This window comes from Acomys minous (genome assembly GCF_964271855.1).
Source record: "Acomys minous genome assembly, chromosome: 13".
Classification (NCBI taxonomy): domain Eukaryota; kingdom Metazoa; phylum Chordata; class Mammalia; order Rodentia; family Muridae; genus Acomys; species Acomys minous.
In genome coordinates this window covers 72,887,334-72,909,684 of record NC_140495.1, presented here as the reverse complement: position 1 = coordinate 72,909,684, position 22,351 = coordinate 72,887,334, and the positions used below count along the sequence as shown (strand labels likewise).

Genomic DNA, 22,351 nt, shown 5'->3' with positions numbered 1-22,351 from the left:
ATATTTCTTAACCCCAAGCTGACAGATTTAAATGCATGAGTCCTCATATCTTGTTTGCTATGATAGTGCCGTATGTTAAGGCAGTAGTGGTATACAGTTGGCTCTCAATGTGTGTGTGTGTGTGTGTGTGTGTGTGTGTGTGTGTGTGTGTGTGTGTGTGTGTATGTGTGTGTGTGTGTGTGTGTTGAATAACTAAATAAGAATAAGTTGCTGGTATCTCCGAGCAGCCATATTTATATAGCCTGTAAGCCCTACAATCAAACATATGCAAATAGCTTTTAAATAGAGTTAAAGGTAAGAATTTTTTACTAGATGGCAATGTTGACTTGAACTCTCATTTGAGAGACTTATAAAACTGGAAAAAATATATAACAATTTAAATATCCATTTCTATCTGCTTAACTAAAGTATATGCTCTACATGTCTAGAAGGGAAGCCATTTCTGATAGGTGGACTTAGGAGGGAAGGCTTTGTGGTAAAAATAACTCAGTTGGTAGACACACAGTTTTAGATGTTTCATGTCTTTGTTTTATCTTGTTCAAATCATCTTTTCCTCCTCTCATGTGTTATATGAATGCTTATATATTATTTATATAGATGTGTAAGGCAGGATCAGGCAGACCTGTTCACATTGCTAGCTAAGTTGGCTCAGCTCCAGGTCACATACTCTTACCTATCTGCTGAACTTCTTGGAATTTATGCATTTACTTCTTATGAGGTAAATTCCATTGTAGACCTCACTTTCTACAGGAACAAACTAAGATTGGTAGGTGCTGAAGAGACTGCCCATGTCTCAAAGGTAATGATGAAGCGAGAAGACAGGAGATCTCAACCTGTGGTCTACACACTAAGTGGTATGCAACAGAGACAAACCAAACCTCACAGGCAGCTGTGGAGACCAAACCCTGCAGTAGAAGAGAGGACAGAACCTTAAAGGCAACTGTAGTTTAACTTTTAAAGCTCTCTGAAACTGCTGTCTGAAAGCAGATTGGTGCCTGCGATAGAAAGAAGTGGATTTTGAATGCTCAACAGAGAATTATTTGATACAGAATCTACTATTATAAAGAAGCAACCATAGAGTTCTGAAATTTGTCCTGGGGGTGGTCACCAGGAGTCCATTGAAACAAGTGAATGTCAACTAAAGAAACTGATGTTCCTTTTGTAGCTTTCCAGTGTAGTCCCATTTAAAATAATATATGACAAGTGACCAAAGAAACTATCTAGTCAGCATAAAAATTAGGGCATAGAGTGCCCTTCTTACTGGAGATTGTCTTGTAATGTTGCTAAAATAATTAATCGGCTTTTACTAAATTTCTGTTATCAGATGCTTCAGACAGATGGACATAATACCTGCAAATCAGAGCTCATCAAAGGAGTTAAATGAGATGACATACCTTGGGTGTTTTGTACAGTGTCTGCACAGAATAAACACACAGTAAGCAGCGTCGTGCCAAATGTGTGCAAACCATGACAGTAATTAGTAACAGTAAACACATCATCAGTGGCTTGCACAATCCACGAACAAGTGATTCTGCCAAGTGAGGAAAATGCTGACCATAGTACTACAGATGAGTGCCTCATCTGCTGATGAAGGCTGCATTGATCAAGTTGTCAATAGCCACAGGCATCCTAAACCAACCAAACAAACAAAAATTAGGCCTCGCTGATTAGAAGAAGGAAGGCCAAAAAACATGGTGCTGGAGAATAATGAGAGACATAAGCGATGCAGAGAAGTTAATGAAGAAGTGATGCTCAGAAGAAAATAATCACAAAATCAAAATTAAGGCATATTATAATGGAAATTCTCATTGCCGTGGGAGGAAGGGTGGACTCATGGTTGCTGTAACTCTTATAGGGGGATGATATTTGGGGTAATTGTTTGGGGAGAGGCAAAGTGACCCCACTGCTGTGTAATTAATACCTTAGCACCCAGCTGTCATTATACTTACATGGGCGAAGCTAATGGCAGTGAAATAAAGGATGTTTTCTTTCCCCGGTAACCCTAATGCCTCTCAAAGGCCTAAGAAGACATATCTGAATAGTTTTAGAATCAATAGAAAACTGACATATAGAGAAAAAGATGTGGCTGATGACAGTTTCTGAAGGCCCCTACTGTCCCACAAGCACTATTTTCATAATATCTTCAGAGAATGGCAATTTTACATTTAAAAAAAGGAACCTTCTTTATGTTCATTTTTGCCCACATAATCTATCTAAAGACTACTCTGAAAAGTAAGATCTACTTTAAGGCAGTTTGATGGTTTGAATGAGAATGGCCCCATGGGCTCACAGATTTGAATGCGTGGTCATCAAGGAGTGGTGCCACGTGAAAAGGATTAGAGGGTGTGACCTTGGTGGAGAAACTCTGTCTTTGGGAATGGGCTTTGGAGTTTCTTTCTTCATTCTGCCTACAGATCTGGATATAGAGCTCTCAGCTGCTTCTCCAACGCCATGTCTGTCTGCATGCCACCATGCTCGCCACCATGATGATGGTGGACTACATCTCTGAAGCAAGTCTCAATTAAATGCTTTCCTTTATAAGAATTGCCATGCTCATGTTGTCTCTTCACAGTAATAGAACACCGACTAAGGCAGATAGTACACGTGGAAGCTCATACTGAAGGAAGGCAGAGTATATTGGAGACTCTATCCAGATTATTTATTTGATCAACAGAGTCGGTTTCCCCTGGTGTTCACAACAGAGAGCCAAACATGAGCTAAAGTTGTCCCACCAAAGGCAACTAATTTGGCCTTTGTCACTCACTCTGTAGCATTTCCAAAGAGCCACCTCAAGCTTCTTTCTCTTATATAATATCATAAAGATTTCTTTAGAATGTTGTAACCAGGCAAAGCATGTCCCTCTTCCATTGGCATGCCAGCAAGGATCTGTCTTTGCAGATCAAGAAGAGGGCATCTTTTCTTCTGGATCCTGAACTTTGCATTTTGCTTGTGTGTGAGATTAATTTCAAGAGTGATATGACAGTTTTGTACAAGGATTCCTATAAAATATGCATCTTTGTGGCAGGACACCTGACATGGCAAACCTGAAGGGAAGAGTTTTCTGACAGTCCATGGAATTCTCTTGCCCCTACATGTCCAAAGTTTATTTATTTTAAAGTACTGCCTTTTGATGTTCCCAACTATTGCTTCAAAGTCTATTCTTATAGAACTTCCCACCTACCTTGGTGAACCTTTCACATGGATGCTTCAACCTCTCAAAAATAATAATAACAAAGGATTTCACATTATGCCATATCATCTCAGGCCTCAAAGACAGTGTTGTCATTAATTACATCTTAATGACTTGACCACCTATTTGAAAAAGCCATCAACTTCCCCTTGTAATATAAGATTATTGACATCAAAATGTCAAATTCTTTTTCAAGACCCATAAAATCCATGTCTTAATTCATCCACCTTTCAGATCTATGTATCAAATTTTTGGTTCCTTCAAGTAACAATATTTTACTTTGTATCTGAGTAAGTAAAAATGGATCAAGATATAAGCTTCATGAGCTTTGCCAAACTCTCTGGGAGTTTGCTTTCATTAAAGGAGTACAGAAGCATTGTAGAAGAAATCCTCAAGACTTAGAGCTCAGAATAGCAACTATCTCCTGCGAATGCATAGCTCCTTCCTACTGAGGCACATAGGAGTAAATGAAGTGGTTATTTTTATGTCTGCTTGCCAGTATATTTTCTGGGGTTATTTTTACTATGAGATTACCATTCCAATTGGCATGTTCAAATGGAGCACATTGACCTCTCTCATATGCCTAATGTCCTTTTCTGAGCAAGAAGGAATTCTTTCAGCAGTCACCTTTAAGTGTTTACTGAAACATGACCTATTCTCTGGGTCTCCAGCCTATTAACCTTTCCAACAGATTTGGAACCTGCTACATCATCATGTAAGCCAATTCCTTAACATGACTCTCTCATATACTATATAGTAACTTGTTTTGCTACTGTAACAAAATACCCAACAAGAAGAAACTTAAGGAAGAAACCTTAATCTTAACTTACAGTTTCAGGAGACATAGTCATCATGACTAGGATGGCATGGCAGCAGAAACAAGAGGTGGCTGGTCACACTATATCCAGGTAGGAAGCAGAAAGTGTTGGGTGCTTATACTCAGCTCCCTTTCTTTTTATTCAGTCCAGGACCCCAACCTATGGAATGTTACTGCCTACAGTTAGAATGTATCTCCTCAGCTAACCTGACCTAGGTAATTATCTCCTGTAGTAATTTCCACAGACTTATCTCCTAGGTAGTTATAGATCCTGTAAAAATGACAATAATAATAATAATAATAATAATAATAATAATAATAATAATAAATAATATAATAATATCTATGTATATATCTGTCTATCTATATCTATCTATCTACATACCAGTGGTCCAATAAAAAGTAATATTAGAATGTACTAAAAGAAATATAAGTATGTTCTTTTTGAAAATATGGTATTAGAATGAAGGATTTTTGGCAAAGGATGGATTCCATTGTATAAATTCAATTCAATACATGAATTGAAAGTGGAATAGATATTAAATGTGTAGAATGATGGAATCAATAATTTTAAAAAATCTCCAGTTTCTAAAAGAACATGAAGCTTAACCTCACAGTATTAATTGTAAGAATTGATATAAGTTCTAAATATCAACTTCAAATAATTAATTTCTTGGACTCAGGATAGGAACTCAATGGCAGCTCAATTTAAAAGCTCTAGGAAAGCTGAAACTGAGCTAGAAGCTTCCTCCCTCTTGGCTGACTTTGATGCCAGACAGTTTTAGTATTAAGCAAGGTATAGGAAAGAGATGAAATCTATGGACTGACCCAGCTAGGAACACTATAAGCTACAGTATGATGTAAGATAGTTGTGCAATGCTTACGAAGTCAACAGACTTTTTCATTGTATTGGGAACCTTTTTCATTAGAGGAAATGCATGCCCAATACCTATGGATGCCTGAAGTGGATCTACACAAGACTGGCCCCATTACCAGTCAGTCATGGATAAGGATAGTGACTGTGGGTTTCTACACTTTGCTTCTGAAATGTTGGCTACTGATGGATTCTGGGAGCAGAGAAATCATTATCTTGTGTTGTGTACCAACTAGCAAGAATGCCAGGATACAATGGATAATTTCAAAGCTATGATCACATGTTTGGCCTTGGTTGAACATAGTGGATCATAAAACAAAGCAAAAAGATTTGAATTGGAAAATACTTCTTGAGAAGAAATGAGGTGTTTGACAAAGGTAGAAGATCGATAAAGGAAGGTAAAGGTAGGGAGTATACTCAAGATGAATTAAATGAAATTTATATAATAATGAATAATATGAATATGAAATATAAAATATGAAAGTATCCAGAAAAAATTTTAACTAAAAATTCTAAGTAACAATAATAGCCAAAAGGGCTTAGTAAAAGATTACTTTGTAGGTCAGAAGTAGGGTACATGCATTAGACCACAGAACCACAATCACAAGGCAAAACAAAAAGAAAAATCCACAAACAAGTGAAGACAAAGCCCTGGAATAGTGACCCAGACATACTAGAAGTCTACGGTGTGACACAGCTGCTGTAAAGATAGGAGAGGTCCAGATTTTAAAAGTGTGTGATACATCCTCACCAATACTAATTAAGGAATCCCATTATCCTCAGATGGCAAAAGTCATATAATTCCACTTTCACTAACCTGAGGAGCTTGGTTCACACAGGGATACAAAGAGAGCAGAAAGACCTGGGATTCTTAAACCATGACTTGAAACCCCACAAGGAATTGATGAATATTGGGGTAAGCAATAAAAACAAGGCAATAGTAAAATGACTCCAGGTGTGCAATGACTAAAAAAAGTATTTAAAACCATATACATAGTGAATCTGAGGTGGTGTTTGTGTTTCATCCTGACTTCAGTGCCCCTTGGTTCTGAACACACATGTGTACATTGCATGTCGAGCCAATAAACACTATCTGAAACCCCTCTAGCAGATTTCAGGTGACTACTACTGTGTGGTCATACAGCATTTTGTATTTTAATAGAATTGTAAAGGTTTAACTACGGAAACAAACTGTTAATGTTTTCCTACTGTTCTTCTTCAATGTGTTAAACTCTGTGCTTTGAGACAGTGTTGTGTTAGAATGTATCATTGGAAAAATTGCCATTTAAGTTGCTAACTTGAGTTTTGGGGGTTTTTTTGTTGTTGTTTTGTTTTGTTTTAATGTCGAATGACTTTTGGCTTAGAGTACAGCTTGTCCAGCAACATCTGAAATGGTCCTAAACATTTTTCCCATTTTTCAGTGTGTGTTTATGTGGCATTCGAAGAAGTAATAATTATAAAATAAAAAATACTGGTCAAGTTTTTTTTTCTAGCTGCTACATTTAGTTTTTTATTGTGTCCTTATTGGGGTTCATGAAAAGTAAATAGTTAACATTCTTCTCTTTTGATTTTATTGACTAGTTTGAGAAGCTTTAAAGATCAACTCTTCTTAAGGCTTATGTCTAATATAAAAATCTTTTTCACCCAAAGTTTGGTTTTATGCCCAGCACCTTCAAAGGTGCATGGAAGCTTGGCAAAAATATAACCAGAAATAAAACACTTCACTGGAAAATAAAACACAGAAGATGCTGTCTGTACGCTTCATAGATCAAGTAGACTTTCAAGACAAATATTTTTGTAAAAACAAACAAACACACCCATCACATTTGTATGTAACTTTCTTGTAGTCTTTAATAAATAGTAAATCAAAGTATTTAAATTTATGTATTCTTGTCTCTCAGATGTTAAACAACTTGATTTTTGAGAAAAAAAAATCTACTGGCTTGAAGTTCGAGGATTATGCCATGGTGGTCGTCCAGCGAGCCCCAAGGATCAACCTCTGTATTCTGGGAATTTCATTAAGATGAACAACATTTTACGGAGTTAACTTTCTCTCCAATCACTCAATAACAATAACAACAAACAACAACAACAAATAATAGCTATGATCTTCTGCTTTTTATTATAAAAAATCCTTCATATGTTCCTTCCACAGTTGGATATTTTCTCTCCTACAATCTTAACAGGAGAATTTTTAACTGAGTTCCTTTCTAAATAACACATGGGTTATAATTAAATCTTCATTTTCATTGAAAAAAAATAAATTTATGTATTCTTTATTATCGGCAAGCAGTTGGCTTTATATACCTATTTTGTGTGTCTGCAGTCATGTAAAGATTTCTTGGGTGAAAGAGGTGATGAGTGAATACAGTTTAAGATATCCTGGAGTGGACAACCCCAGGGGAGATGCTGAGGAGAATGCCTAATTAGGGAAACACTGGAGCTAACGATGGCCAAGAAGAGCACAGGTGGTATGTTTACCTCAACCTTGGAGATAAGATAAGTATAGGGCATATGTTTACCTGACTGAACACAAGTTATATACAAGAGAGCATAGACATCTCTTTACTAAAGAGGATAAAAGTGGAATCCATGAGTAAACTAGATTAGTAAATATGTCTAACAATGGAAATGATTACTCGTGGCATGAACACAAGCTTCTGGGTTATAAATTACATCACTGGGCCTACTTCTTGGTGCCTTCCTAAGAGTCCTATTTATCTTTACCCATTTCCATGGAACTGGCTATATCTTCCTGTGGGTGGATATTTTCCTGGCCTACTTTTTGTCACATCAAGAGTTTTCATGAATAATTATGAGAGAATGTGTTGTATATTGCTATTGCTCAAGTTTTAATGTACTTAAAAATTAAAGGTCCTCTTAAAATGAAGATTTGTGTTTGATAGCTCTTAGCTGGGGCCCTAGATGTTATATTTCTCCTAAGCTCCAATGCACTTTTGAAGGTGCTGGGCACTGGCCCAAACTTTGAATAATAAGAATTTAAACCAGAGATGAGCCTTAAGCAGCATTAGTCTCCAGTGCTTCTTAAACTAGCCCCAAATTCAAGAGGGGAGCATGCTACCAATTTATTGTTAATGAGTCCAGAGAAAGACACAATAAGAAAATAAAATTTTAGGGTCTGGGCTGGAAAAAAAATAAGTATCTGATTTTCTTGCATTACACTAGCATTTTGTCCTTTGTAACTAAGTCATTGATGTTGTAAATCTCAACTACTCCATAAACCTGAGTCCTGGACATAGATGTCCAGGAAATGTAAGGGAGAATCACAGCCACCAACAGAAAATAAATTCTGTGTGTGTGTGTGTGTGTGTGTGTGTGTGTGTGTGTGTGTGAGTGTGTGTGTGTGTGTGTATGACTGTTACTACTGCAAGATCCATATGTGAATAGTCTCATACATGACATTGCAAAATAATGTGTTATGCATCTTTAGAATCTAGACTTTTTCATTTGTGACTCCTGACTCACAGTATTTGGTGAAGATGGTCATATCTGTGTTAACCAACCATAGTCTACAGTTTGAATGGTCCATATGAATCAACAGGCAGAAAGTTCATGATGTGCTGGTTGCCATCTCTCCTTTCAGGCTAGTTTAAGAGTCTGTGCATTTGAAAGCTGGTTGGCAGTTCAAACAGAAGGTATGCTCTAGTGAAGACTAACCACAGACTTGTCATGTATGCTGAGGGAAATGTCACAGAGAAGGAACCTGTTTTGCCCAGGGAACAGCTTCTCACTCACCATGAATTGATAGGTCTGTCAATTCCTAAAGGTTAAGGTGGAGGACATTAAATAAATTGCTCAAGAAGAAGAGGATAAAATGGAGACTGCAAAGCAAATCAGGTGCTTACAAAGCACAAAGCACTAAGAAAATAGATTTGACATGCTCCTGCCACATACAAAAGATGTGAGATGAAGGCTGTATTAATTGACTACAATGTAGTAACCACTGGATTACATGTATGAAATAAAAAACAGAAATGGAGACTTCACATCAGAAGTGAGAAATTCTCCAATACAGTGTAAATCATAAATGTTCATTCTCTTTCAGTGACAAGCAATAAAGTATGTGGTCGAGGTGATGACTATGGAGTTTTACAGTTCCTCAAAGTTTCAGAAGTAATTATTTTGAGTAAATGGAGAAATTGTTTTTTTTTTAAAAAGGAAATTAAACTTTCCCCAAAGAAATCTTGACAAGAAATTCCCCAATTCAGAAGTAGCTGACAAATGCACTTATGGGATGATGATTTTGGCAGGGTAAGTGTAGAGATGGATGTTGCCAACTCCGTGGTCCAACCACTGCATTAATGCTGTTTTATATTAATTAAACTTATTGCTATAAGTACTCACCATGTATAGGTTCTCTTTTTTAATGATACATTTATTTTATTACACATATATAAAACAAACTATGTACATCAGTGAGAACCATGTGACAATCATGAGAATAATGAGTTCTATACATGTTATATTCGTAGTGAATTGGCCATCTGCTTTAGTCCAGTTTGAAGTAAGTGTCTTTCCTGTCTTGTTGGGTCTAAATTTTCAAATGAAATTCAATATCTATCCTATCTCAACTCTAATAGCTTAACTTTTTTATCTTGATATAATATTCTCAGGAGAAGAAAAATGTGGTCCAGCAATAGTCCATTAAATTGATTTCTGAGAAAAATTTGTTAAATTACACTTTAAAATGGATATATTTTGGATTTATTCTTTAGATTTTGTAGTTAGTTTATACATTAGTTGAAGCAATAGTAAAATATTTTTAATAAAAATGAATTCCTATGTAAAGTCCATAAACAAAGCCCAATGTTTTATTATGTTAATGATTAATTCATCTAGTCCATGAAATTTAGGAAACTCTCACTTTTAGACACATGTGAATTCCTGCATCACCACTAAAATGTGTTATTAATATATAGCCTTTGTTTTATAGTGAAAATGCTATAGTTTTCAATAGATTAGTTGTATATTTTTCATAGTTGCAATATAATCAAATAATTATGTACTATACATTATAGAACCTGAAAAACTTACATCCTGCCCTGAAATATGGTGATTTACACTTTAAAGTGTTCTAAAATACCATTTTTCCAAATGTTTATGTATACTGTTAAATTTTCTCATTGAAATGTTTTTCATTTTTCAATGAACATAACTATACACATGCTTTTAATGAGCAATTCATTTACATGGGTACATACATTACTCACTTTCTTGGAAATGAACTCAATATTTCAAGACTAAGTTTCTCCACACAGCTAAACATATTTTATGTGTCAAATCATAAACTGAAAATGTCTATAGATACTTAGCAATAATTCACAATCATTTTCAAAGAAATAAAAACAAAGGATAGAACAGGAAAATGTAGCTAAAATAGACAAAACCCTCAAAGTCAAGGAAGTGCTTTATTTTAAATATTAAAGTCAGATTGGAGTCTCAACAGTAGTCACTGCTCTTGCAAACTACCTGATTTCATTTTTCTCGACTGCTTGTCAATCACATTACAAAAGCCTGTAACTCTAGCTTTAGAGTACCCAATACCCTTTTCTGACTCCTGGCCTTTGTGAGGCCCTACAAGGGATATGCATACACTTATACATTCAACATTCTCAACACACACACACACACACACACACACACACACACACACACACACACACCAATAGATAAAGATTAAAATCATAGCGCTAAGCTTCATTTGTTGTTTTATTGCTTTGCTTGCATTTTATCTGATTTTTAAATTATTATTATTATCATTATCATTATTATTGGTGTTCTGACTTCATGTATGATTGTGTGAGAGTGTCAGATCCCCTGGGACTAAAATTAAATACAGTTGTGAACTGCCAAGTGGGTGCTGGAATTTGAGCTTGGGTCCTTTGAAAGAACAGCCAATGCTCTTAAGCATGGAACCATCTCTCCAGCCACTATGAATTTTTATTTTTATTGTGTTTTTACTTACTAACCCACAGAAATGTCTGTACATGGTAGCTATACTAGGGAACATGATGAAGAATACTCAGTTTTCTAAACACTCTAGATAACGGTCGACCATTTGACTCTTATCTAAAGTTCACATCAACACAATACTTTATTTGGCCAAGATTACTATTCCGTAAGAGGAATAATATTTATTTACTTCTCTAGAGAGCCACAAATTTTAATTAATTCTTTGAAAGAGCATTTGACCTCTTCGAAAATGTGCTAGCCATTATAATAATGATCTCTATTTTTGGTTTGGCCATATTTTCAAAATCACCTTTAGAATGACTTCCATGGCAGATATTGCAATAAAATGTAAAGCAAATTAAAATTAAATAAGACTACTCATTTTTAATGCCCATCTGCATTATATTGCACATAAGTAAAGCAGGCTCTGTGACCTTCAACAAAGGCGCAACGAATCCTTAGAATTCCTTCTGTTTGAAATGAGGCTGTCACCTTGAAGTTTTTTTCTTTTTGCATTATTCTCTATTACTCATATTTTTTTTTTACCACCAAAGCAATAACAGAAACAACTGCATTCCAAGTTCTTCTTAAATACAGACTTTCATCACTGATTAGATAAAACTCCATTGTGAATATTGTTCTGTATCTCAAAGAGTTCTGCTTCTCTGTAAGAATTTAAATATACATGTGTTTGAGAAAGGATAGGGAAGCATTATTTTATGTGTGTCTAATACACAAAATATTGTGCTGAAAGAAGTTATGCCACTTGAGGTGATGATGCTTCTCTTAAAAGCCGTGACTAACAAAAGTGAGTGTGACAGTGCTGGGCATGGGAAACTTCCCACTGAGATTGGTCCAGGGAGTTAAAGAGATTCCCAAAATAATATGGGGCATTGCTACTGTCTTTGGTTCCTTCTCAAAACTTAAAGGTACTATCCTACTGATAGACACTATTGTGCACAGGTCTTGGCAGAAAAGAATGGGAAATAACTTGGAAGCCTCCTCCCTGAGGATGACCTCTCATAACATGTGGAGATGGTATGTGTTCATTTGGGATCTCTGATTGACCCATGATCTGGTAAACCCCATTCTATCTCTCTCCAACCCTTCCACCTCTGAAGAAAACCTCCAAGGCCTAGCTCCTTATTCCTGGCATTCTGGACACTGTCCCAGTGCCCCTCACTTGGAGTCGCCAACTTCCCTCCACCCCAGATGGCCATTTGTGGGCACAAGTCCAGGGGGCGGCAGACACATCATTTTCCTTCACCTACAATTCTTAAAAACCCTTCCCACCATAGTTTGGGTGCAGACTTCCTCTGGCTTCATCCCTTGAGGCTGGTGGACTCTCCAGGAGCCCCCAGTGCCAAATAAACCTGCCCTTTTAAAACTTTTAATTTGACTTAAATTGGCTTATTTTGTTGGCTGGGATAGCATATCAATATGCTGCTGGGAGACAGTTTCCTTGGTCCAGCCATCTCAGGAACAAGTTCCATCTTTCTGGCAAGGTCCCTAACCCTAACCCTAACTCAGAACCTCTGCTTATTCAGTTATTTCATGTTTGTCTGTTAGCCAGTAAAAGATATAAGCAGAAAATCACTGTTAACCTTTATATAAGCTAAGATACACAAGTCATAAATGGGTTGCCTGTCTGGACTTAATTAAGTACAGCTGGCCTACTTCTTTGTTCCCTTATCACTCTACATTTCAGGTCTCTTGGTTTAACTGACTATGAGTAGCTTATCCACTCCTTTTTTTCCCCTACCACTCTAAATTACAGGCCAAAGTAAAGATGTTATCACTATATGAGGCACCTGAGGACGGGTGCCTCAGGAGGACAGAGAAAAAGACAGATGGAGGGAAGGAGAGAGAAAGAGAGAGACAGAGAGAGAGAGACAGAGACAGAGAGAGACAGAGAGATAGAGAGAGAGAGAGAGAGAGAGAGAGAGAGAGAGAGAGACAGAGACAGAGACAGAGAGACAGAGAGACAGAGAGAGAGACAGAGAGAGAGAGAGAGAGAGAGAGAGAGAGAGAGAGAGAGAGGGAGGGAGGGAGGGAGGGAGGAACAGCAACAAAATGTCTGGATTATACGGTGAAGGGAAAGGAAAAGCCCCTGTCCAGGAAGGTTCAAGGTAGAGAGTGAGGAATGCCAGCAATGCCCTGCAACAGATAGGAACCAAGGAGTCCTGGGAGAACCTGGAGCTATTTGTCCTGGGTCTGAAGCACACCATTCCAGCCTTTTGTTGATAACAATTGGATAAGCGGTGAAGGACATCTTTGCCTGTTTCCTGCAGACATTAGGGCAGTGAGAGGGGGCCAAAGGCTGAAATGTAGGCCAAGTCTGGGAACAGCAGGCTATTGGGTTAGCTGTTCAGGGTCTGAGAACATCTGCGGCTGACAGGGATAATGTAGGTCCAGCTGGCACAATCTGTGAGGTTGAACTGGAGCACCTGTGAGTAGCTAGTAGCTGCCTTGGCACTGTTTTGGTTGTAGGAAATCTGGCGGGATTCCAGGATATATATATATATATATATGCAGAAGACCAAGTAGGTTATGGGGGAACATCCCTGTAGGTGTACATTTGAAAAGTTTGGGAGAGCAAAGAAGAGAAAACGCCTGAACATAGGGTGCCTCCTTCCATTTCCCCAGTTACTGGCCATAATGGAAAAAATTCCATTTTGGATCCTTGGATCTGTCATTTAAGGGCTATTAGGACCAAATTTTATTGCAGAGGTACGTAAGCTTAGCAGCCCTTAATGTGGGCAGAGAGACTTGAAATTCTCCAGAAGAGATCCTAGAGGGGAGCCTGGAGGGATGGTGAATACGGACCGTTCCCATGGGGACAGTAGAAGTCAGTGACCTGTCCGAGGCATCCCAAGAACGAGGTTTGACTTAACAGACTTGGTGCAACCTTTTCCAGCAGCTCACCAGCACTGGTCAGAGACCAAGGGTGTGGCCGGAAGCAGATACGGTCACCCAGTACTAGGGTTTCTAGCACGGGCAAGAGAGGGGAGAGGGAGAAACTGTGCTGACAGAAGGAGAGCTCACCCGAGGCGTTACTTCTATAGATCCTCTTGATGTTCTTTTAGTATTTAACCTATTTTCCACTGGTTCTTTTATATTAAAATGTCCCCCATACAGATAATTGATAGGACAACACCCTCTTGATAGTCCCTAACTGGTGAAAAGTACTGAAGTTGAACATATTTTCATGGTATTGGTTATTCACCTTCTTAGAATCACAGGCAATAGGTAGGTGGATGGGTTGACAAATGGAGGACTGGATAAATGGATAGATGGATATGCTGCTTTTCTGGTAGTATAGACAGCTTTCGTGTTTCCCATACTCATCATTTACTTTCTCTAAATCTGTGATTTATCTTCACACTTAGGTCTTTTGTCAGAGAAATTAATCAATATGACTTGTGTATTTTATGTCTTATTTAATAAACTTGTCATCACCTGGTGTCATAAAGACCATCCTCTAATTATTTTACCTAAGGTAGAATTGTGCTTTTTTTTAAAAAAAAGTGAAAATCAGACACACATTGGGACTATTATTTTACTCTTTCCACTTATATAATGATTTGGTCACAACACTGTATACTGAAGTCAACATTTCACTACAGCGAAAACTCCTTCCTTAACAGTTTTAAATAAATATAGGCCTATTTGTGGATCTTAAATTTTTTTCAATTTGACCTAGTCACATAATGTAATATCAATGTCCACTGGTTTAACAATGACTATTTGTAAGTGTTGAATCCTGTTGGAGTAAAAAGCATGGCGCCTCTTATCATTTCCTTTATTTCCTTTTAAGATATTGTGGCTACTCTTCGTCTTTCACTATTCCATCTGAATTAAGCAAGCACCAAGAAAAGTATTTTTGTATTGTTAGAATAATACTGAGTTCACTAATAAATATGAACAAAACAGAAAATATGTACTATGATTAGTTTTTCTACCAACCACATGATATTTATTCCATTTGTTTATAACCATCTCAATAAGACATTTAACTTTTTTCTCTAAGACAGCCTTAAATGACTTTTGTTAACTTTTAGATATTATGGAAGTCTTTCTTTTGCTCTATCAATGACTTTTAATTTTTATTTTAAAAATTATAAACATTTTAATAATTTCCCTTCCCCAAATCCTTCCAGCTCCTTCTCACCTTCCTATATATCCAACTTCACAAATTGTCTCTCTGTCTCTCTCTGCCTCTCAACAACAACAACAACAACAACAACAAAAATAAACCCACAAAAACATGAAAATCAAAACAAACAGAAAATCAATAGGACAAGAAAGTCTAAACAAAAGCTCCCTCTTCCCCCCAAAATAAAGATTTTTATGGTGGCCACCTACTTCTGGGGTTGGAGTCTATCAAATCAATTTTTAGCATCACATATTCTAATTAATTTTGATGGTGCCTAGAAAGACTTTAAGATTTACTTTTATTTATTCGTATATGGATGTCACATGTATGAGAGTACTTGCACATATTAAAAGAGTATACCTGGTATTCTGGATCGGAAGTTAAGGGGAGTTGTAAACCACCAGATGTGGGTGCTGGGAACTAGACTCTGGTCCTCTGGAACCCACTGAACTGTCTTTCCAGTCTCCAATGCTATTGCCTTCTGTGAATAGTTTTTGTGGTCAGCCAACCTACTTGCCTCGTGTATAAGTTCAAAGTTGTAGGTTCTCTTGAATTTTCTATGTAGCATATGATCATGTGGTACTTTGTTTTATGCTGTATCTTACATACAATTCTGGAAAAGTCCTAAAGCTCATGGTAGTCCCTTGTGAAAATGATAGCCAATAGTGTTGCATCCAGTAACATCCCTGTTTAAACCTAGTTTAAAAAACAAGTTTAACAGTATTGAAAGCCCTCATGTTGGAGCAAATTAAAGAAAACTTCCACTTACATTTTGTTTTGTGTGCTACAACAGCCAAGACATGGAGTGATGTGATTGTTTCAGTTAACCTTTACTTAAGAAAAAAAGAAAGAAAGAAAGGAAGGAAGGAAGGAAGGAAGGAAGGAAGGAAGGAAGGAAGGAAGGAAGAGAATAAAAAAGAAAAAGAGAGCCCTTTGGCTTAGTCCACCTGTTTTATAGAGCAGTGGGTTGCTGTGCCTTGGTAATGTATCTGTCCTTAATGGAGGACATATATATGATGAAAAAAGTTTCTATTTATTTTCTTACATGGAAATCACTGGAAATCAATATGCAAAGGCAACTAAATAAAGATTTCAAAGATGACCAACTGGGCCAAACAAACACAAACAAACAAAAATGAATTATAGCTAAGTACTTTAAAAAGCCATCAACACAAGACATTAAATATAAAAGTTAAAATATATTCACCCCTGTGCAGTTGTCACAGGATGCTGGCTTTGCTGTTCATTCTGGTTTTTAGCTGAGTGGAACAAGATGATAGGCTGATTCTGTTTGATTGACTGATTGATTCGATGATTCACTGAGTGATACTAGTGGTATTCTCTGGGCTCAGAACACAGTATCTCATAGATTCACCATGAAGTATGAATCAGCAATTTGACAACATTTACAAAAAGGTTTTATACCTTAAATGCAACATAATCCAAGAATTTCCCCATACATAGACTTTTTTTTTTAAAGAAATAGTCAGATCCATAGTAAAGTTTGACATAAAAAGGCCAATGAGGTTTATTGATGTTAATTAATTAATTATTCAAGTAATTAAGAGACAGACTCACTATACAGCCCAGGCTGGTCTCCAACTCTGGAGCCTGTTGCTTTCACGCCCATAGAGCTGAGGTCACATTCTAATGTTACCAGGGTCCTTGTATCAGCACTATTGACAATGGCAAAACCAATATATCCATTCAATAAATCATAATGCAGTCATCTAACAAAATAACATTTAGTCAGTTAGATGATACTAGGATACAATTTCATGAAGAACTAGATATGATTTTCCAATATACTTAAATAAAGTTAAATGTTTTTTTAACTTTAATGTAGACTCAATTATAATCAAGCTATGTTTACATAATATGAAAAACAACTTTCTGTTTATTATATTCCAGGTTCCTATGTGTGTAAGCATTTTTAAAAGCCATCATAGGAACACAATTAAAATGTTATTATTATCACATTTTAGAGAATAAGCAACCAAGACACTGGAGGGGACTGGGGAGGAGAGGGGATGGGGAGGAGAGCAGCAGCGGGGATTAGGACTAGGGAGAGCAGAGGGGAGGGGACCAGGTGAGAGAACACAAATCTGGGTGCGGGGGGGGGGGGTCTCTGGGATATGTCAGAGACTTGGGATAGGGGAGGCTCCAGGAAGACTATGGCGGTCACCCTGAGACTCCTAGGAGCAGGGGATACAGAGCCTGAAGTGGCAACCTCCTGTAGCCAGGCAGGACTTCCAGTGGAGGGATAAGGACACCAACCAACCCAGAAAACCTTTGATCCAAACGTTGTCCTATCTACAAGACACACAAGGACGAAGATGGAACAGAGATTGATGGAATGCCAAACCAATGACTGGCCCAGCCTGAGACCCACCTCATGGGAGAGAGCCAACACCTGACAGTACTAATGATACTATGCTAGGCTTGCAGACAAGAACCTAGCATAACTCCCGAGAGGCTTCACCCAGCAGCTGATGGAAACAGATGCAGAAACCTACAGGCAAAGATTAGACAGAGCTCAGGAAGCCCTGTGGAAGAGTGGGGATGATAATTGAGGGAGGCAGAGGGACCAAGGACTCTGTAAGATGACCTTGAGAGTCAACTAACCTGGGTCCATGGGGGCTCACAGAGACTCAACCACCAAGCAAAGAGCATTCAGGGGCTGGTCCAAGGCTTCTCTGTACATATGTACTAGATTCACAGATTGGTCTTCAGGTGGGTGCTCCAAGAACTAGAGTGGAGGTGGGAGGGGGGGGGCATCTCTTACTCTGTTGCCTGCCTTTGGATCACATGCCCTAGTTGGGCTGCCTTTTCTGGCCTCAGTGGGAGAAGATGTACCTACTCCTGCAGCGACTTAATGTGCCAGCATGGGTTGGTACCCATGTGGGACCTTCCCCTTATCTGAGAAGAAGGGGAGGGGAAAATGGGGGAGGGATGTGGGGGATGGACTGGGAGGAGAGGAGAGGGCCTGGGATCAGGATGTAAAGTGAATAAATAAACAAATTAATGGAGAAAAAAAGAATAAAAGAAACCAAGACACAGAAAGATTCAGTAAATTTGCCTGATACAGAAAATGCCAAATTTGGGGACATGCATGTACACATCCTATAGGGATACAATATCAGCTCAGGACCCCTAATACCACGTTCTCAGCACAAAGGAGATTTACTTGCCCCAGAGGGATACATGTCAGGGACCAGGAGACAAAGACAGGATGGGGGAGAAGGCGAGGGAGAAGGGGGAGGGGTATTTGTCCTGGGAGGGGAGAGACTAGACAAAAGACTGGCCCTGGATAGAAGGGAGATGGACATGGTGCTTAGGAGAAGGGCAGTTTATGAAGGTGTAAGGGAATCCCATGTTAGGTTGAGGACTTTAATTTTAATTGGGCATGTTAATTAGGTGAGAGCAAGGGCCAGTGAATGCCGGGCTTCAACGCTTGATAGCTGGGCCTTGGTAGTCAGCCTCACGAGGAGGAAGTGGCCAAATTAAGGAATAGACCATGGTACCCAGCTTAGGAATGCCATCTAACAGTTTTCAGCAAGGCAGAGGGAATGGCGGAGAAGGGCAAGACCTTCCAGAGCCATGTTTGCCTAAAGCTGGGCACCAAGGTCTGTTCCCTTATTTGGCCACTTTCTTCTTGTGAAGCTCACTATCAAGGTCCAGATATTAAGGATGGAAGCCCAGCAATCAAAAGGCCCCTTTGGCTCACCTAATTAACATGCCCAATTAAAATTAAACATTTCATCTTAACACAGGGTTTTCCCACCTTTATAAATCGTCATTTTCCTATGGGCCATGTCTGTCTCCTCTCTATGCAGAGGCCGTCAGTTATCTCCCAGGTTAGCACCCCTGCTGCCCCTCACTTGTTCCCTTCCCCTTCTCCATGATCCTCTCTCTCCCATCTTCTATTATTCTCTGCCCTCTGTCCCTCTGGGACAAATAAATCTCCTTTGGGCTGAGAACTTGGTCTTGGGGCTCCTGAGCCGATACCAATCACTTTCAATCACTACATTGTGAAATTATTAGTAATTTTGTTTTCGTGTCTGTATATGTTTTCAAGTCTCTAAATCTCCTAAATTAAGCCCTTAATAATGAATAAATTATATAGTTATAAGGATGAATATTAACATTTCTTTTGAGAGCTAAATGAAAAAGGACCTACTAACCATAGGTAACACGAAGCTTGTTAATGGTTTCCATATGTATCTCTTTCCTGTGCTTTCAAAATGTAGCCCAAGATCTATGTCCATTTATACTTTTCTGTATAAAGTACATCTGCAAAAATGAAACCAAAAGTTGTGAGTCACTCTGATGCAGGAGCTTCATTTACATTGTCAGTTGTTTGACACTGGGGAGATATTGCCCACCCTTCACAGCCTGAAATGACTGATGCCAAGGACCCGTCTCCACCTGTGTACACTCATTACCCTGAGCTACAAAACAGTGAGTTCTTGAAGGAAGAAACATTGCCTTATTAAGCAGCATGTCATCATGGAAAAGCAATCATTCTTTTTTATTTTTCCTTGGAGGCTCTCTTAATAACTCACTCATAGCAGTTATCTACTAGGAAACATCTACTTCACAGAAGAGGATAGTTAAACAATAGGAACTGGCTATAAACAGCACAGGATGGATGTGTCCAACCATGAATATGTACATTTATTAAAAGTCCATATAAGGCAAAACCTTACTAACTCATAATGAGTACTCTACACTATTGTTTAAATGATTATAGGATATGTTGTTTTATTAATGCATCATAATTTAAAAAATACCTTCTTGGAAGATGTTTTGTCCTTATAAATATTTAATTTCTTTTCAGTGCAAAAATTTTCAAAATAATAATTGAGATGTAATATGAATAAATTAATAAAATATATTTCAAATTTTTTCAAAATAAAATTAAATTATTTTTGCTCTTCCTCCTCCATATGTAGCCTGTCACACCAGAAGTTATTTGTCATCATAATAAAGAAAACTACATAAAAACCTAATTGACAGACTCAGACTTTGATTTGTGAGACCAAAAGCTTATGGGAAATAATGAATAATTAGCATTTTAGACAAACACCATTTTAACATTGCTAGACTATAATCCTCTAATGAAGGTGGAGAATCCATTCTATTGCTGCCAGAATAAAATTAGACAAAGAATTTCTACAGACAATTACACTGAAATCTTCTCTAAAATAGAGCTTTTTATGGCCATGGACACTCCACAAAGACAAGCACATACACACACTCATACACACACATATGTGCACACACATACATGCACACATGCACACTACAACACACACACACACACACACACACACACACACACACACACACACACACACACAATCTCCAGGAAGGATTACTAGCTCATGAAACCTGGACTTACACAGCCATCTCTAGTTTTGTTCTTACATTTATTGTTTTGCTAGCCAGTTGTTCACATTGATTTCTTTGTAAAATACTCAATGATATTAAAGTCAAAACACAAATTGGTATCACTGAGTGCAGAGCAAAAAACTAATAACACTACCAGGAAATTTACCGAATTTACCAAAATTTAGCACCCTGATGAACCTGGCCATGTGTGTTTGCGCATAAAGATTGAGATATGTACTATTAGTCAGTTTTTGTAAGTTTGCTGCTTTTTACATTTTTTGTACTGATGAACAATTTGCAGAAGAAGAGAAATGGAGAACCATGCAAGAAAGCATGGTGATCTAAGTTGCTATCAGTTACATGGTTTTGAATAGTTTTGTTTCTCAACACTGAAACATATTGCACTTTCTCAAAGATATCAGAATGGAGATGTATGCTGGTCAGTCACCACAGTGTATTCATCACCCAATATTGTGTAACCAATTAACCACAAAATTCAGGAGCTTAAAACAATTGGATTTAATATTTTGTAATATGAATGAGTTGGGAAACCAGATGCAGTTTGTCTGTGTCCTCTCCTCCTGTACTCTTATGGGAGACAGTCAAAGTGTTGGAGAATTGTAGTCACTTCAAGTCACCAGAGAAAGTGTCCACTTCCAAGTTCAGGCACGTCACCGGCTGTCAGACTGAGCCCTGCTTCCTGCTGGCCATTAAAGAACCCATGCTTCCTTTCTAGCCACATTGTCAGCTCTCACATGCTTCTTACATCAAAGTGAGAAAACCAAATATTCCCAGTGAAGAATTTGGAGTGCTCATTTTAGGTGCTTTGGTTTCCAAATTCAATAACAAACATGAGGGTGTTTGTTTGTTTTCAGATTCTCCTGTCTACTATGAGTTGGGTGAGCGTGTCCCAGGTTCACAGGATGTCTTTGCTCTGGGGTGTACACGTTCTCATCCCTGGCCAAGTCCACTAAATACCAAAGCCGCAGGGACATGATAGGAAAACAGCACCAGGGAATGATATTCATCTGTCAGAAGGGTTTTGATCTGAAGTGTGAAATCCCTGCAAACTCACCAGCAAGATTCCGAATAAGAGCAGTGTTGGGCACTCCTGCTTTTCAGTATTAGTTTTGTGGCCACTGCAACCACAGGACTCAGATAAGAGCCACTAGGTAAGTGGCAGTGGGTAAGCTAGGACTTTGGACTTGAATTCTCTCCCGTGAAAAATTAAAATGTTTTATGTAATGTATATGTTTGTTGTTAGATTCTAATGGAATAGAAGAACGTGCCTCCATGCCCTGAACAGTATAGGCGAGACAGGGTAATGACTGTAACCGTGTAGTTGGATGTAAGAGATAGTAGGACATTTGTTACCAATGGTTCTAGTCAAAGCATCTTGTCAAATGCATAGTATCTCTTGCCAGCTTCCCCCAGGATTACTTTTAGGATATAGTCTTAGGTCCTTTCAAAGATGTATGCCATAGTACCTTTAAATTTATTGAACTACATAAATATAAGGGCTTGGAAATTCTTTTCAATCAATCACCGGAGACTATCTTAGCTGTGGGGGATACATGGGCCCCTAACTAGAGCAGTTTAGACTCTAATGCATAAAACAGAAAGATAAACAAACAAAAATTACAATATGATAAATAGCTCTCTCTCTCTTTCTCTTACCATCCAAATCTTGAGCCAAATCAATTCAACATCAAATAGGCCAAAACATCACTCAGGAAGATTTGTGTTGGAATATGTAGTTTATGTGTGTCAGCATGTGAATTGCTAATTCTGAATGCTGGAGATCAGTAAGCAGACACTGTTTGGCATCCAGACAGCTTTCTGCTCCTATTCTCAAAGAGGCAGAGCCCTGCTAGGGGGAAAAGTATAGAGTCTGGTGCCTTATCCTCAGGGAAAGGAGGCCGGAGGGGGACAGCACCACACCCTGCC

At 38.1% G+C, this 22,351-nt stretch overlaps 1 long non-coding RNA gene across 4 annotated transcripts in view; it reads right to left on the bottom strand.

The window, feature by feature from the left end:
* Positions 1–22,351, bottom strand: part of LOC311582243 — a 73,884-nt gene that overhangs the window by 6,696 nt on the left and 44,837 nt on the right. For all 4 annotated transcript variants that reach the window (XR_014774046.1, XR_014774047.1, XR_014774048.1 and 1 more), the window contains one exon: positions 19,195–19,303. This is a non-coding gene — a long non-coding RNA (uncharacterized lncRNA). The remainder of the gene's footprint in view (positions 1–19,194; positions 19,304–22,351) is intronic.